General features: G+C 48.5%; 1 protein-coding gene across 1 annotated transcript in view; it reads right to left on the minus strand.

The window, feature by feature from the left end:
- LOC138261097 (START domain-containing protein 10-like) overlaps positions 1–18,500 on the minus strand; it is a 116,242-nt gene that overhangs the window by 17,948 nt on the left and 79,794 nt on the right. The gene's annotated exons all lie outside the window — the stretch shown is intronic.

Genomic DNA, 18,500 nt, shown 5'->3' on the forward strand with positions numbered 1-18,500 from the left:
GCATAGGCTGGGCGTCCCCGGCTTATGCTAATTACTCGGGGGGTGGGGGGGCACAGAAGTCAAAAAGGTCAAGAACCAATGCTCTAAATAATTCCATGAAGACCCCTCCCCAAGAGGCAGGTGTTATGGGGATTGTATTCTCCAGGATCCTCCGTTCCTCCTTTGCGTGGGGCGCTGTGGAGAGCTATGAAACTCTATAGAAAAAATGCAATAACATTTTATATGAAAGATGCATGTGTGATGATTTTTGGTCTGTACCTCTTGTGTTTTAAATGCAAATTACTTTTTTCTTAAATAATTAAGACACCTATAGCAAGCAACGCCCCACTTTTCACTTTGTTGGAGCCCCTCTCATGCAGCCCCACCTCCAGCTGCACATTCATGGAGTACAGCTCACTGCAATAACCATCACACACTGCACTTATATACAGTGTCACACACCTAGAGCTGTGCCACCCGTTACAACAGCACTCAGTGCTTCCAGTGATCCCACCCCTTGCGCGTGAACGAAGGGCACCATTGTCTGTAGTTCAGTGGAAGCGGTCAGACCCACCTCCCTCTGCTACACTCAAACTTTCCTACTCCACCCTTGTGAGACCCGGCTGGAGTCATGCACCACTGGTGTCCTGGGCCCAACTTTCTACTAGGCCTCAAAGTGAACAGCAAGCACTTAACACTCCATAGACTCCAGTCCCGGCGTACTCAAGATGGTCAGAACACAGCCAAGGAGCAAAACAAATACTCCTCAATGAAGCAATGTCCAGTCAGTGCTCCACTTTAATTGTAATTGTATTTATATAGCGCTTACTACCGCTGACGAGGTGTCGAAGTGCTTTTCGACGAGTAGCGTGCTACTCCGGAACCCAAAAGAATTAGTGGTGGATTAGTATAGGGAAACAGGAGTGTAGTATTACAGGGATGTGGAATTCCTATCGCCCAACGCCCGGGACATCTTGTTTGGGGTCAAGGGCAACAAGTTTTTATGTTTACTTTGTCCTTGGGACAAGTAGGCCCAACCCTCTGTAGCACAAACCCTTTGGCTGCCTGTTTCTGCAGTTGAGGTAATGTGTTTCCAAAAGATGATGCTGTTCGAACTTGTATTTATGGTTCATTATTTGAAATCCTTCATTATTAGGGTGAGTGCTGTAAATAAATGTTTTAAGGTCACACTTCACTACTGACGTTGGTTCCAGTACAAAAAAAAAAAACGTGTATACACATGTTTGAAAAGTTTAGGCTATGAGGCTAAGTATAATGCTCCCAGAATGCTCTCTGATTAGATGCAAATGAAGTGTCATTTAGTAAAATGTGTTGGTGCATGCTAGTATTTCCCAAAAATATTTCTAATGGAAAATCAGTGTAACCATTTTCAACACGATTATGGGAAGCATGAAAATAAACAAACACTGACAAAGCCAACTGATCTGACATTTTTATAAGTCTTTTAGTTTCATCAATGCGTGTTTTGTTTTGACATGGCTTTTGTAACACTTTATTGTTGTGGGAGCTATCAGGCCCTCAACACTGTAACAAACACTGGCAAAAAAAACAAAAAAACATTTTTGAACTCTAAAAGCACACATTGCCACCAGAGGCATAACAAAGGCCCCGCAGCCGCCCTCCTGTGGGCCCCTTCAGCACAGCACCTGGCCTGAGTGAGTCTGGAGAGGGGGCTCCTCCATGTTCTTTGCAAAGGGGCACCCTCCAGTTTCGTTACGTCACTGATTGCCACTGTAGTTCCCGACACTGAACAAAACTACTTTGTGTGCCAATATGCTCCTTGTGGAAGAGCAGAATGCGATCGCTCACAGTAAAGCCAGCCGAAAGAGAGAGAAATAGAAGTTCAATAAAAACAAAATGTTTTGTTAACACCAGACCTAATTAGGGACCAAGACCCACATGTAGGTAGCTTTTTGCATGTTGCAAACAGCGACTTTCGCTGTTTGCGGCGTGCAAAAAGCACATTGCGATGTACAAACCCAGTTTTGCGACTCGCAATTAGGAAGGGGTGTTCCCTTCCTAATTGCGACTCGCAGTGCAATGTAGGATTGTTCTGCGAACGCGGGCGCAAACCAATCGCAGTTTGCACCCATTTCAAATGGGTGCTAACACTTTCGCTAAAGGGAAGGGGTCCCCATGGGACCCCTTCCCCTTTGTGAATGTCACTGTAAACATTTTTTCAGAGCAGGCAGTGGTCCTGCGGAACACTGCCTGCTCTGAAATAATGAAACGAAAGAACGAGTTACTTACCTTCGGTAACGACTTTTCTGGTGGATACATTAGCTACCTGTGGATTCCTCACCTAATGAATACTCCCATGGCGCCAGCATTCGACGGAAATCTTCTTACTAGTCTCTGCACGTCGACGAGGACGTCACTCTAGCCCACGCGACGCCGTCATACAGGCAATAAGAGGTCCTCGACGACGTGCGGACGTCAGTACCAATCATTTTTTACGTGCATGAGAACAACCAGGCAATGCAATGAAAGATGAAGGCAACATCCCATTATATTGTAAAAATACACAACATTGCATGAATAACTGTAAATCTTTTATATATATATATATATATATATATATATATATATATATATATATAAAACTCTCTCTTTTTAAAATATATATACACATCAAGTATATACACAAAGATATATACATATATACATATATATATAAATATATTATATACAACATCTATTGCACCCTCAAAGACCAAGAGGAGCGTACTCAAGGATTACTTGGTAAGACCAGAAAGGCAACGGGGAGGCGGGTGGGACCGTGAGGAATCCACAGGTAGCTAATGTATCCACCAGAAAAGTCGTTACCGAAGGTAAGTAACTCGTTCTTCTGATGGATACAACTACCTGTGGATTCCTCACCTAATGAATAGAGTCCCAAAGCAGTACCACGCCCGGCGGTGGGTGCCTAAATGGTCAAACCAAGAAATCCTGCAGCACTGACCGTGCAAAATGGCCGTCCCTTCTAACCTCAGAATCCAAACAGTAATGTTTTGCAAAAGTGTGAAGGGACGACCAAGTTGCGGCCTTGCAGATGTCGACCACAGGAACACCTCTGGCCAAGGCCGAAGTGGCCGACTTAGCTCTGGTGGAATGAGCTCTAATGCCCTCAGGAGGATCCTTCTTTGCCAAAGAGTAACAGATTTTAATGCAAAGAACAACCCACCTGGATAGTGTTCTCTTGTGGACTGCCTTTCCTCTCCTCTTGCCCACGTATCCAATAAACAGCTGATCCTCCAGCCTGAAATCCTTTGTTCTATCAATAAAGAAGCTCAACGCTCTCTTTGGGTCCAGACGGTGCAGTCTTTCTTCCTCTTTGGAAGGATGAGGCGGAGGATAGAACGTGGACAAAGTAATTGCCTGAGCCAAATGGAAGGGTGAAACAACCTTCGGGAGGAAAGCAGCCTTGGTCCTCAACACCACCTTATCCCCATAAAAAGTTGTATAAGGGGGCTTTACTGATAAGGCCTGCAACTCACTCACTCTCCTTGCTGATGTTATAGCTATCAAGAAGACTGTTTTTAAAAACCAAATACCTTAAGGGGCAAGAATGCATAGGTTCAAAAGGGGACCCCATAAGGAAAGTCAGGACCAAGGACAAATCCCATTGCGGCATAACGAATGGCTTTGGAGGATATTTATTTAGAAGACCTTTCAGGAATCTGATAACAATAGGGGATTTAAATAAAGATGGTTGGTCTGGAAGACATATGAAGGCTGACAAGGCCGATAAATAACCCTTAATGGTAGCCACTGCACAACCTTTCTGCGCTAGAGACAGAGCAAAAGACAAAACGTCCGATAGATGAGAATGCAAAGGATCAATCTGCCTCTCTCCACACCACGCAACAAATTTAGACCATCTATTAGCGTAGATAGATTTAGTGGAGTGTCGCCTGGCCGCTAATATAACATCCACTACCTCAGGCGGGAGAGAGAAGGAACTCAGGTTGCCCCGTTCAATCTCCAGGCATGTAGGTGCAGACTCTGGAGGTTGGGGTGTAGAACCTGCCCCTGCGACTGCGAGAGGAGGTCTGCCCTGAAAGGGAGACGGAGCGGAGGGCACATTGAGAGTTGGAGAAGGTCGGAGTACCATACCCTCCTTGGCCAATCCGGAGCTATTAGGATGACTAGAGCCCGGTCCTGGCGAATCTTCCTCAATACTCGAGGAATCAAGGGTATGGGAGGAAACGCGTAAAGCAACTGGCCGCACCAGGTTATTTGAAACGCGTCCCCCAACGCTCCCTGCATCGGATACTGGAGGCTGCAGAACAACGGACAATGCGCGTTCTCTCGAGTGGCAAACAGATCTACCCGAGGAAACCCCCACCTCTGGAAGATTAAACGGACTTGATCTGGATGGAGACGCCACTCGTGGTCTGCCGAGAAATGGCGACTGAGACTGTCCGCACGCACGTTCAAGACTCCGGCCAGATGGTTTGCTATCAAGCAAATCTGATGGTCCTTTGCCCAGGACCATAGTCGAAGAGCTTCTCTGCAGAGAAGGTACGACCCCACTCCTCCCTGCTTGTTTATGTACCACATCGTGGTAGTATTGTCCGTTAGGACCTGTACCGACTGACCACGAAGGGAAGGGAGGAAGGCCTTGAGAGCCAGACGTACAGCCCGTAACTCTAACAGATTGATGTGAAACATCTGTTCCTCTGGAGACCAAAGACCTTTGATCTCCAGATCCCCCAGATGAGCTCCCCACCCTAGAGTGGAAGCATCCGTTATGACTGTGGCCACTGGTGGCGACTGCTGGAACGGCTTTCCTTGTGAAAGATTGTTGCTTGCAATCCACCACTTCAAATCCACAGCAGCATCTCTGGAGATCTTGACAGTACCCTCTAGATCCCCTTTGTGTTGAGACCACTGCCTTCGGAGGCACCACTGAAGAGCCCTCATGTGCCAGCGAGCATGCGTGACCAACAGAATGCAGGAGGCAAAAAGACCGAGCAGACGAAGGACCTTGAGAACTGGAACTACCGCTCCATTTTGAAACATTGGAACCAAATCCTGAATATCTTGAATCCGCTGAGGCGGAGGAAAGGCCCGACCCAATGTTGTATCCAGTACTGCCCCTATGAACAGGAGGCGCTGAGAGGGCTCTAGGTGAGATTTGGGCTCGTTCACCGAAAAACCCAGGTCGAACAACAACTGGGTTGTTGACTGCAGATGATGCGACACAAGCTCCGGGGACTTGGCTTTGATCAACCAGTCGTCCAAGTAAGGGAATACTGCTATCCCCTTCCTTCTGAGTTCTGCCGCAACCACCGACATCACCTTCGTGAAGACTCGAGGTGCTGAAGTAAGACCAAACGGAAGGACCGCAAACTGATAGTGTTGCGATCCCACCACAAACCGGAGATACTTCCTGTGTGACTTGAGTATCGGGATATGAAAGTAAGCATCCTGCAAGTCGACAGACACCATCCAGTCTTCCTTGTTCAACGCCAAAAGCACCTGTGCTAGGGTCAGCATCTTGAATTTTTCCTGCTTGAGGAACCAATTCAAGATCCTCAGGTCCAGAATTGGTCTCAAATGACCATCCTTCTTGGGAATCAGGAAATACCTTGAGTAACATCCTCGACCCCTTTCCTGCTCTGGGACCAACTCCACCGCGCCCTTGGAAAGGAGGGCTTGTACCTCCTGTTCTAGCAACAGGAGGTGTTCTTCTGAACAATAAGAAGGGCGGGCGGGATGAGGGGCGGGAACTCCCGAAAGGGAAGGGTGTAGCCTTTTCCCACAATACTGAGAACCCAAGTGTCCGTTGTAACAGTCTTCCATTTGGTGAGAAAATGCTGTAATCTTCCCCCTACAGGAGAGGAGTGAGTGGGAAATGGTGGAAGCCTAAGGCTGCTTCCCCTGCTGCACCCCGCCAGAGGATGAGGAAGAGGCAGAGTGCTGCTGAGAGGCTCCTCTGGTGCGGACCCTACCTCTCCCCCTGAAAGATCTATAGGGATGGGAAGAGGCAGGTTGCTGATATCTTCCCCGAAAGGAAGAGGAGGAAGAGCCACGCCCAAATCCACGAAACCTCCTGAAAAATCTGGAAGAGGCAGTGGAAGAAGGAGCTTGGAGCCCTAACGACTTAGCCGTGGCCCTGCTTTCCTTAAAACGTTCAGGAAATCAGCCTTGGCTCCAAACAGTTTGTCCCCATCAAACGGGAGATACAACAATGTGGACTGTACATCTGCAGAAAAGCCCGAGTTACGGAGCCAGGCCTGTCTCCTTGCCACCACAGTTGTGCCCATTGCTCTGGCTACCGAGTCAGTGGTATCCAGTCCCGTCTGGATAATCTGGGTCGCAGCAGCCTGGGCATTTGAGACAAGATCCAAAACGATGAGGAAATGTCATCCATCAGAGCATGAATATACCTCCCCAGGATACAGGTTGCATTGGTGGCTTTTAACGCCAGACTGCAGGACGAAAAAATCTTCTTCGACTGCGCCTCTAGCTTCTTTGAATCTCTGTCCCCAGGCACCGTCGGGAAAGAACCAGGCGCTGACTTGGATGAACAGGAGGCCTGCACCACCAAGCTCTCCGGCGTAGGGTGCCTAGATAGAAACCCAGGGTCAGTCGGAGCCGCCCGATACCTCCTGGCCACGGCTCTGTGAACTGCTGGGGAAGATACCGGCCTCTTCCACACCTCTAACACCGGATCCAGCAGAGCGTCATTAAATGGCAACAGAGGCTCCGCCGCAGCTGAGGCCGGATGTAGCACCTCTGTTAAAAGGTTTTGTTTAGCCTCCACCACCGGCAAAGGCAGGTCCAAAAAACTAGCTGCCTTCCGTACCACTGCATGAAAGGAAGCAGCCTCCTCAGTATATTCCCCCGGGGACGAAAGATCCCACTCAGGGGAAGTGTCCAGCCCACTGGCCGACTCCAGTCCACGCAGCCCATCACCCGAGTCCTCTAGCTCTCCTTCCTCCAGGTCTCGTTGGTACTCCTGCTCTTCTAATACACGGAGAGCACGTCTCCTGGAATGAAGTCGTTGTTCAATACGCGGAGTCGACAATGCCTCCGCCGAAGTCGAAGATCGGCGCCGATCTTCAGAAGCCACCTACGCCGCGTCCGGCGCCACAGGTAACTTCGGCGCCGACAAAAGAGCAGCTGAAGCAGATGGACCCACCGGAGTCACAGGCCGAAATCCCGACTTCGACGTCGACGGGATGGAAATCCCCGGGGCCAATCCTTCTGAAGCCACCGGAGCGGCCACCGGCGCCGACACTGGCGCCGAGCCCACGTTCCCAAAAGGGAGAAAGGGCATAAAGGGTGCCGGCCGAAGAGGCGCAGGATCACCCAAAGAAAAGGCCAAAGGCCCAGCCGGAGCACCCCCTGGAGCCATCTGTTGGAAGATGGCATACATCGCATTCAAGAATGCGGAACTATCGGCTCCAGGGGTGGGAAAAGCCAGATACTGAGGTGCCTGTCTCGGAGGCGACCCAGACGCCGGCCTCGGCGTCTGCGCCGGAGAAAACACCTGAGGCTCCAATACCTCAATCACCGACGCCTGTCCAGGTGAAGTTGGAGACGCCGGAGAGGGCAACGGCGTCGAAGGATGCGGCATAACCGTGGGACTGATCTCCCATGTCCTTCGGCGCCGATCCAAAGACCTGGAACGAGTCTCCTTCGAATGACGCCGAGATTCTCTACGGCTCCGGGAGTCTCGATGACGCCGATGTCTTGGAGAAGAAGACTTCTTGTGATGCTTCTCCTTCGATTTAGCCATAAACAGCTTCACCTCACGTTCCTTGAGGGCCTTTGGATTCATGTGCTGGCATGAATCACAAGTCGAGACGTCGTGGTCGGAGCTCAAACACCAAAGGCAATCGGAATGAGGATCCGTCACCGACATCTTGCCTCCACACTCACGACAAGGCTTAAATCCAGACTTTCTCTGCGACATTATTACCACAGCGAAAGACTACGCAGCAAAAATACACTGTAACCAAAAAAGTAACAGTTGCTCCCTCGAAGATAACCGTTTCGAATGCACGGAAAAAAGGGAACTGACGTCCGCACGTCGTCGAGGACCTCTTATTGCCTGTATGACGTCAGACGGCGTCGCGTGGGCTAGAGTGACGTCCTCGTCGACGTGCAGAGACTAGTAAGAAGATTTCCGTCGAATGCTGGCGCCATGGGAGTATTCATTAGGTGAGGAATCCACAGGTAGTTGTATCCATCAGAAACGTTTCATTTTTCGTTTTTGTAATGCATCTCGTTTTCCTTTAAGGAAAACGGACTGCATTACAAAAAAAAAAAAAAAAAAACTGCTTTATTAAAAAGCAGTCACAGACATGGTGGTCTGCTGTCTCCAGCAGGCCAACATCCCTGTGAGGGCCGCCATTCGCAAGGGGGTCGCAAATTGCGACCCACCTCATGATTATTCATGAGGTGGGCATTTGCGAAGCCCTTGCGAATCACAGATGGTGTCAGGGACACCATCCTACATTCGGATTTGTGACTCACAAATTGCGAATCTCTTTGACTCGCAATTTGTGGGTCGCAAATCTGAACCTACTGACATGTGGCCCCAAATTCTTAAAGAAAGTCACAAAAGTGCACCCATGGTATATGTCGTACCCCTATAAAATATTTGTGAACTGTATTTTAGCATGGGTAAATACGATGTGTAGATTTGCTCATGTGAAAATCTATTGAGCATTTGCAAGTTCATTTTCCCTCCAGCCACTTTCTTCCCAACCCCGGAAGAAGTTCTAATTCTGCCATTGTCAGGAGTAAATGCCCAACCTTTCTTATTATGGGAAAATATTAGAGAGAAGCTGGTGAAAATCTTTAAAACATGCAGGTTAGTAGGTTTTCAGACTCAAAGGCATTCCAGCCCTGGAACTATTGCTTACTGCTTCCTCCAGCCCCAGTATGCAGATCTGCAGAAAGGTGGAAAAATAAGGAAATTGCTACAGAAGGGATTGAAACTGCAAGTATTCAAGCCCTACTAAGGTAGTAGCCCTGGCATAATCAGAGACGCTATTATCAGAGCTCTTACATAATGAGATTGCTGCCATAATTTGTCGCCACACTACATGGCACCAAAGGGACAAGTAGATCTTTTTACAGGACAAGTAGATTTGAGAAGCAACCTGTCCCCTGGACAAGTAGATATTTTAATAAATTCCACACCCCTGAGTATTAGCGGTTTAATATAAAGAAAAGTACTTTAGACAGCACAAACAATACTACAAGTAGAAAAGTATAAACAAGAAAGACGCAAACTCTCCAGTTCCTCGTGTGATCGGAGCCCAGCATTATAAGGTCTGCGTGCAAGGTGCTAGATTTATTTCTGATGTTAAGTATATACTCAGTGTTGCACTATGAAGCGGTTCACAATCAGTTCTCGACTTTGCCATTACTGAACCGGACTGATTTCTCGAGCTGGGACCCCAGGTTGGTAAATAAGAACCAATGACTGCAGTGGGGCCAGTTTTACGTGTGCACGAGCATGCGCACTAGCAGTCCAAAGCCAATCTTGGGTATGTTTCAGAAGCCTCCAGGCCAGGTATCAGAGATGTGCACTGCTCTTCGAAGCAGATTACGAATTTGGACGGACCAGGGAAAACTCCCTCTTCCCCCAACTTCTGCAGAAGAGAACCCAGAGCTATTCTGAGCTGGCTTTCCAACCACCCCACACCACTGCAGTATCTAAATGGGTGAGGTACCAGTCGGAGTACTAAGGGTCTGAAGAGATTTCCCACGGCTTTAAGACCATGATTCAAGGCAGGTGATCGATCGATCCATCCATCTATCCAATCCCATGCCATCATCCATCCATCCATCCATCCCATCCCATTCCATCATCCATCCATCCCATCCATCTCTTACAAGCACGACATGGCAGCCCAGTCACTTGAGACCCCTGTGCAATAAGGCACTGAAACGAAGCGGTCTGTAACCAAACCTTGACAATACTGGGCATGGGCGAAATTTTAATTAAGCAGGAATAATTTGCGTTTTTTGTTTAATAAAATGTACACAAAATTACAGATTATGTTATTATGCCGCATCTTGTAATTTTAACGCGAGATGTGCCGTATGGATAACTTATCAACATGAGCGGCATTTAAGGTGGATTTTTTTTTTACCTAAGTGGACCAGTAAATTTTGAGTGGAAAACCATAAATTCGAAATGCGAACAGCAGTGCTTTGAATGGAAAACTACCAGAAATCAACTAGAAACTACACATTTGAGTTGAATTTTTACTGAAATGGTCCATTTGGGTAATTTTTTGAGTGGGAAATACATTTCCGGTAATTACGCAAATAGTTGCACACAACAAACTACGCGAGTTTCGCCCGCCCTGGACAGTGCTCTAATACTGTTTATTTATTATAACTGATCTTATGGGCGGGTGACATTTGGGCCTCCCCTTCCCCCACCATCAGCCTCCTCGGTGCCAGCCGGGGCCCTGGCACGCTGGCTGGGGTGATAGAGAACCATGGTACTATACTCCAGGGTGGGCGCCCCCCCCCGCCCTGTGCCAGTACTCACCGTGTACGTAGGGCCGGGGTGGGAGGAAGATGAGACGGACCCTTTGTTTACAGGCGTGTGAGAAATAAAGCACCCAGTTGTAGTTTGCAGCGTCTGGGGGCTGTGCGTTTAATGCACGGGTGAGGGCTGTTCGTAGCCTTGGGGCACCTTACCCGGGCACCTGGAAGAAGTCCCGTGGGAAGCGCAGCACGCCCTGTACCAGCAGATAAGATCACCCGGAGTGTACACAGAACAGGCTGGCCTCGGAGTCCTGCCGGCGCTCAGGGCCAGTGCAGCCCTGGCTGCCACTCATCACACCGGCAGTCACTGCTCGGGAGGGTCTGCCAGCAGTAACTGCTGGTATAGCATAGGGCCAGCCACTGAAACATACAGTGTACCAGTGACCCTGGGGCCAGCCGTAGAACATATAGTGTAAGTGACCCTGGAGCCAGCCGAACATATACAGTGTGTCAGTGACCCTGGGGCCAGCCAAACATATACAGTGTCAGTGACCCTGGGGCCAGCCATCAAACATATAGTGTCAGTGACCCTGGGGTCAGCCGAACATATACGGTGTGTCAGTGACCCTGGGGCCAGCCATCAAACATATAGTGTCAGTGACCCTGGGGCCAGCCATCAAACGTATAGTGTCAGTGACCCTGGGGCCAGCCGTCGAACATGTTCAGTGTGAAACAACCCTGGTGAAAGCCACTGGCATAAACAGAGTGCCAATAAGCCAGGAGCCAGAAACATACAGAATGCCGAAGAGCTAATGCCCTTGGCACTAGACACATGGCAAGGGCCTCCAACAGCTTTCTAAAAGCCACAGAACATTCCAGCCCCTGCGCCAGACAACAGGGTGCCAGGCAGCCTAACTTCAGTCTTTATTTCAGGGGCTACATTACCTGGACACATGAAACACGGCGGATGCCAGAAGGCCTGATGGTCGTCACCACACTAAGGAAAGAGAGCCTGGTACCACCATCCAACACACAGGGTGTTAGAGAGGCTGGCGGTGCGAGACATCGGAAACATACAGCCTACCAGGCAGTCTGGAGAGCCCCACACCTGCGGTCAGTCGAAAAACAGAGGGGCCTATGAAAAAAAGGACTGCTTTGTTTCCGTGGACTATCCCACTGAGACACGAGAATGTAGCTGGTTAAGAGCGCACATCCCAACCCATACCCAGGGTCACAGTTTGAGATTCAACTAGGTCTGCTTTTGAGAGATGGATAACAGATGGGTTAAGACGAATGGAGGATTTTGGTACCTCAAGAGAGGAGAGGCTGGTGCGGATGTCTGCAAGTAACTGTAGTAAGCGGGGTTCTGGTTGTAGTACCCCACTTTCTTTGCCTGGTGTTAGTATGTTTTGGACTTCATGCACTGGGATAGTGCTCTCTCTCCCCTAAATTTGGTTGTTAGTAAACTATTACAGCCACAAATGGCATAGTGCTGCACTCATGTAAGTCCCTAGTATATGGTACGTAGGTACCCAGGGCATTGGTACACCAGGGCCCCCTCCCATGGGCTGCAGCATGTATTGTGCCACCCATAGCAGCCCATACAAACGGTCTACAGGCTGCCATTGCAGCCTGCCTTAAATGGAGAATGCACCCTTTCACCACCAAACCCGGTAACTGCACTTAGACATTATAAGTCACCCCTCTGGTAGGCCCTTCAGCCCAAGCACAGGGTGCACGCCTCCAAGTGTAAGGGTATCCCTGCATGAGCAGGGTGCCCCTACAGAACACAGGCCAATTCCTGGACTCTAAGTGTAGGGAAGCCCTCTTAAGGTATGTAGTGGACACTGGTCCACACCAGTGGTCCAACTACATAATTGCTTCCCGGAAGCCAGGCATGTTTGGTATCAAACATGTTGGAATCATGCAACTACACCGATTCCAGTCTTAGTTGCAGGATAACATGTACTCTGGGGGTTCTGCAGAAGATCACCCAGGTCTGCCTGTGCAGCCTTATTGGGTCCAGCTGCCAGCCCACGCTGCTGCTGACCTCAGACATTGTTCTGCCCTCCTGCTGGTGAGCCTGGCTCACACCGGACAGGCAGAACAAAAGATTTCCTGCAAAGGAGAGGTGTGACCACCTCCCCCTGTGCATTAGGTGTCTAAGGGCTGGGGTGGCCTCTGAACACCACCAGACTACTTTGAAGGGCACATTTGGTGCCCTCCTTGCATAATCTGGTTTGCACCAGTTCAGGAACCCCCTGGTTCCCGCTCTGGCGCGAAATTACACAAAGGACAAGGGAGTGGCCACCTCCCTTCAGAACTCCTCCCCTAGGGAGGTGTCCAAAGCTCTGTCAGGTGGCCACTTGATTCTGCCATCTTGGAAACAAGATGGGCAGAGGCCCATGGAGAATCTGATTGGTTAGGTGAGGTAGATGACGTTCCTGACCCCCTCTGATAATTGGGTCACCCCGGTGAGTGACCAACTCCCCTTTTAGCGCTATTTAAGGGCTCCCTCACGGTTGGGTCTTCAGATTCATCATGCAAGACTCTTCAAGGAACTCTCTGCAAGACATCTTCTGCTCCTGGCCTCTGGAACGGCTGCTGGTATTCACTGGAACAGAACAGGTCTGCTTCTGGTGGAAAGGCTCCCACTTGAACATTGTTTCTCCGGATCCTACAAGAATTCTGCAACATCCAAGGCTGTGTATCCTACAGGGTCCCAAGGACTGTTTGCACCAGGAAGCACAAAGAAATCTCCCTTGGAGTGAAGGAGTTACACCCCTGCGACCGCAGGCAACATCCACCAGCTGGTGGGGTCTGCTGTCCACGGACATCTGAAGATCTTGCAACACAGGTGGTGAGTCTGTGGCCTCTTCTGGGTCCTGCTTGCCTTCTATCCAACTTGGGAGAATGAGGGCCCTTGCACCTACCACTGGACTGACACCCTTGTGCACCTGGACAGTTGCACTTTCCAAGGCGTGTTGATTCTTACGCCAGAAGATCTTCAGGCTCCAAGAAGCCCTGGCCTCCAGCACTCTGCAAACCGAAGATCAGCTCCCGTCCTGCAGTCTAGCGACATGGGACTTCTGTTTCGCTGGGCTGGTAAGGCCTCCTTGTGACTCCCTGTGTCCAGCGCCTGTGGGTCACTCATGGGGGCTCCATCAACTTCTGTTGGCCTTCCTGGAGCTGAGGGCCAGCTGTAACTCCCCTCCTGGATAGAGTCTTCTGGACCTTGCTAGTCCCCAAATACTTTGGAAACTCTTCTGGAACCCCTGTTTGCCTTTGCCGGTGCTTGTTCGTGTCCTGGCAGATCACTAACCCTCCTGCAATCCAGTGACCGTTGAGAGAGAGCCTGTAGGTGACTCATGGGATCTTCTGCAGCTCTTGGACCCCGCAGCTGGACTTCTTCCACAGACTTGCAGGAACTTCACCTTCAGAGGAGGGTGGGCACTGCCACCAGCACCACCTGGGCACCTCCAAGGGTGCTGGACTCTCTCCCCTTCCTTTGCAGGTCCTCTACATCCAGAATCAGTCCATGGGTTCCACTGGCCTGGTCCAGGGGTTGGGACAGCAGCTGAACAATCTGAGGCATCCACAGTCTTCAGAAAGAGTCCCTTATCAGCTCTGCAACCGGGACCCTGGTGTAGGTACTCCTGTCTTCTGTGTATCCTGGGGTAGGGGCAGTATCCATCCATTCTCTTGCCTGCTGGTTTCCTTGGGGTCCACTGAGAAGGGTCCTGAATTCCACAAACTTCAGCCAGCACTCCCTGAGCTAGCCTATGAGACAACTGAGTGGGTAACTGCCTTACTCATGGTTGCTGGTTACCTCTGCTGTTCCTAACTGCCCCAGCTAACTACCACACTTACCTTGGCTAGAGTCATTATCTCACATTCCACTCTTTTTTAGTACATGGTTTGGCCCTCACCTAGGGCCCTGTATATTTCTGCACTATTCTTGATGGTTATTTTGTGTGTTTATTGTGTGTAATATCTCCAAAGGGAGACACACCAATGCTAGTCTAGTAGTAGTGCTGTAATAAAGAATCCTTTATTTTTGCCACACTTGTGTCGTTCTTGAGAGTAAGTTACTGTCTGACTACTGTGGTGCTGCAAGAGCTTTACATTCCTCCTGGATAAGCTCTAGCTGCTCGCCTCCGCTACCCCTAGAGAGCTCTTGCTATCGGGACACCTATTCACCATCACTAAGGGTTGCCTGGACTCAGTATAGGGTGCCACACCATAGGTGTACACCATAAACTGTGCCAGCCTCCTACAGCAACCATGACTGTCCCAAAGAACGCAGGCTGAGAAGAGTGGAGGAATCCTTAAATAAACAAATGATTGCGAAAGATGTGCACTGAACAGCGAGTTACATTACAGAAAGAAGTATCCACAATTGATATAATACTCAAAATATAAAAAGACATCAGCAACACTGTGAGCACTCCATATTCCCACGATAATTTTTCTTTTCAACCCGTTAAGCTACTGTAGGAAAGACCATCTTTTTGCCTGGTTTCCCTATTATTTTTGACTGGATGTTACTTTATTTGTAAAGCACACAAGTGCACAGCTTCTTGGCACTAAAAAGAGACATACCAAGGGTAAATCTGTCTAACAATGGGGGAAAAAAATGCACTTATTTCACTTTGTTCACTGGGAGTCTGCTGAACACCTCACATGGCATGAAGTCTGACCCTCCTGGTATTGAGTGATCCAGCAGCTGAAATTTGATGACAGTCACTCCTTCCTTGGCATACTATTTCTTTTTTTCCCAATTTATTTGTTTTTTAAACTCACTTCTGTAAGATGGGCATCTACCAATGCGGATAAGTAAATTAAAATAAAACGGCCACTGCATCATTAAATATGCATGTTCTGCATATGCACATCTGTCGTGACACTGGCTGCCCCAGATTCATAACACATGCACACGTAAGCATCACTGCGCTATAAAAAAAAAAAAATTGCAGGTGCTGTTCAGTATGGGCAAATTGTTCTGTAAAAAGCACTGCAAAAGCCAATAGGTAGGTCTTGGCATAGCTACTAGCGAGGCCTACTGGCTTTCCTTATGCTTGTGGTGAAAGCTGTTCATCTCTGCTTGAAGCCTGGCCAGTCCCTGAACTAGTTCTAATAAACTACCCACCCCCGCAGCGACACTAATTCAATTCCTCCAGCTCTCCCGAAGGGCCTACAAACCAAGAACAAAAGGTTCCTTTGGTAGAAGTTGGGCTGCTGAGAGGTCTCTGACATGCAGGCAGTGGGAGTTTAATTATAGAAACATCTCACACTAGTTAAAGAGGAACATTGGGGGGGGGCAGCAAAGAGTTATAAATACCAGATAGGAACCCTGACACTTAGCAGCACTTTAGTATGAGCTTGCCTTTGAATACTGCCCTCCAGACCGAGCTCCAGCGGAGGTGACCTGGGACGAGAACCAGTCTGAGGGGCTTCTTGTTAGTGTGGAAGGGGAGGGTCTCATTTTAGTAAGGCAGACTCTGGGAAGGCTGAAAGAGTGTCACACGGTGGCTCTGGGGTTCTGCCATCTTGGAATACAGAAAGAATTGTGTGTCTTGGGTTGTTTTGCAGTAAAGTCGCAGAGATTACCACAAAACAGGGATGGCATGAGCGGAGAAACTTTCTTAGAACAGGTTGAGAACGCATCACCGACAGCTGGCAAATGACTATGATAAGAAAGGCTCTTATTCCAGAGAACCACAAACAAGATCTAAACTTGGAGAAAAACAGACGAGAAAGAACCTCCGGCTGTGTATTCCTGGAAGAGGTTCAAGGCCTGTTCCCTCTGGTCCTTAAGGAAGTGCTCTGGGTGCTTGGGAAGTGCTTCTCTAGGGCACAGCAGCTGGCTTGATGTGGTCCCAAGGACACAAAGGTCAAGAAGTGACTCCTTCAAGAAGAACCAGCAGACCAGTGGGCGCTGGGATCTGTGCTGGAGCCCTGGCTGCACTGAGTGGTTGAGCTTGCCTTCTGCTGCTATCTGTACCTGGTACCATATGAACTGTCCGGAGCAGATTGGGAGTTTTTAGAGTTAACAGAAGGAAGCTATCCAGCATCTGAAGAAACTGGATCTTTTCGGACTCCAGAGGCTACACAAGAAGTGTGACCTCAGCAAGGAAAACTTTCCAGTTTATCCACTGGGAGCCTTTTGCTGCAAGAAAATAAAGCTTCAGCACGGCCTTGCACGTAGGGTGCGTGGCCACATGGAGCTATGCTCAGCTACGGATTTCAGCCTCCTCAGCTGGAGGATTTCAATCAGGGAAAGAGTGACTATGGGCCTGAATTAGAGTCTAGCGGTCAAGTTACTTCGTCACAAACATGACGGATATCCCGTCCATAGTACTGTGATTTCCATAGCATAAAATGGAATCGTAACACGGCGGACGTCATTTGTGATGGAGTAACCCCCTCCACCAATCTCTGAATCAGGCTTTAAGTCAGAAGGCAAAACTCAAGGGTGAGAATGTGCAAAGGCAGCAGAGTGGGTCCAGCAGCAGGGCGCGGTCTGCAGTTATGACACTCAAGTTTGCCGTGGTTTGATGATTTAAACTCAAAGCTTCGGTATTCACCCCCAAATGTGGGTCCTGGCTGTCCGTGGAGGAGTTGGACTTTCATCCGACCCACACTCCATCATGGTCAAACTGAACTTGGGGTGAGGTTCCCGTCACGTGTGACTGTCGTCCAACACTGGCACTTTATTGATCTTTGATGCTTTTTGACATTTACACTTGAGAAAAAATAAATAAATCTTATATCCCCTTATGAGGTTTTTGTGATTCTGGACTTGTTTTTATTAAATCTGTTCATGAATTTTATTGTTTTTTTCTGACTTTAATGTTGTTTTGGTACTTCCTAACTACTTAAGTGCTGGCATTTTCCCCTTCAGTGATGAGCCCTTCGTTGTTAACAGCAGTTCGTGTTAAAGCCTTCATAGCATTTTTTTTCCACAAACGTTATCCAAGTCAAAATGTATGTACCTTTTTCTCTACTTTTTGGGGATTTTAGTTACTCAATGTTTGTGGTTCGTTCGAAAGACCAGAGAAAATGGTGGAAGTGTTGCCATCTTTTCAAATATGTCAATAAAGTGCTGTGTAAAGAAGTGTTTTTTTTTTGGTTTTTTTTCGTTATTTTTACAAAAAAATGGCTTCACCGAAAGGGTTGCTGTGGTTAGGGCTACCGTCCTGACCATCCTGGGTGGTCTTCCTAATTTACAGAACAGGTGGAATGATAATAAAAAAAAAAAATTAAAAAAAAAAAAAAAGCACATGCAAAACACTTGTTTCACCACAGCTTTTGCAATCTAAGTGGTGGTAAATGTTTCCTATTTTTTCATTTTCTACCTACTTGCAGTTGTGGATTCATTCATGGGTGTGCAACTCATGGGTAAACCCCGAAAGCTTCACATTTCTGAAAAGTAGACACTTAAAAGTCCAGCAAGGGGTCATTATGTAGATAGCTCATGGTTTTCTCAAAGACTAATCGTTGAAACAAAACAAAAAAAGAATAGTGAGACTAAGGAGAAACAAAAAATAGAAGTGACAATGTTTTCATCTGTAACTCTTTGCTCTGAAGGCCGATCTACAAACATAATAAACCTTACATCTTTCACATACTTCGCTTTGTATATAGTGTTTGTCGGTCGTCAAACATACGCTACCATAGCCATCCATCAAGTGGCGACTTATTATGGTTGTTCGTTGTGTTTCAACCATGCAGCCATTGATTATAGTGATCCTTGAACCCAGGACCAGCCACCAGAAACACACCGGGAAGCAACACAGCCTGGTACCAGCCACTGAATACAGCAATCAATGATCCTGAAACCAACCGCCAGACACACACACAGGGTAACAGACACCCTGGTGCCAGCCACTGAATACAGCAATCCATGATCCTGGAACCAGCCACCAGAAACACATGGGGGTACCAGACAGCTTGGTAAAAGTCACTGAATACAGCAATCTATGATCCTGGGACCAGCCACCAGAAACACACCGGGAAGCAACACAGCCTGG

Source organism: Pleurodeles waltl, chromosome 2_1 (assembly GCF_031143425.1).
Source record: "Pleurodeles waltl isolate 20211129_DDA chromosome 2_1, aPleWal1.hap1.20221129, whole genome shotgun sequence".
NCBI lineage: Eukaryota > Metazoa > Chordata > Amphibia > Caudata > Salamandridae > Pleurodeles > Pleurodeles waltl.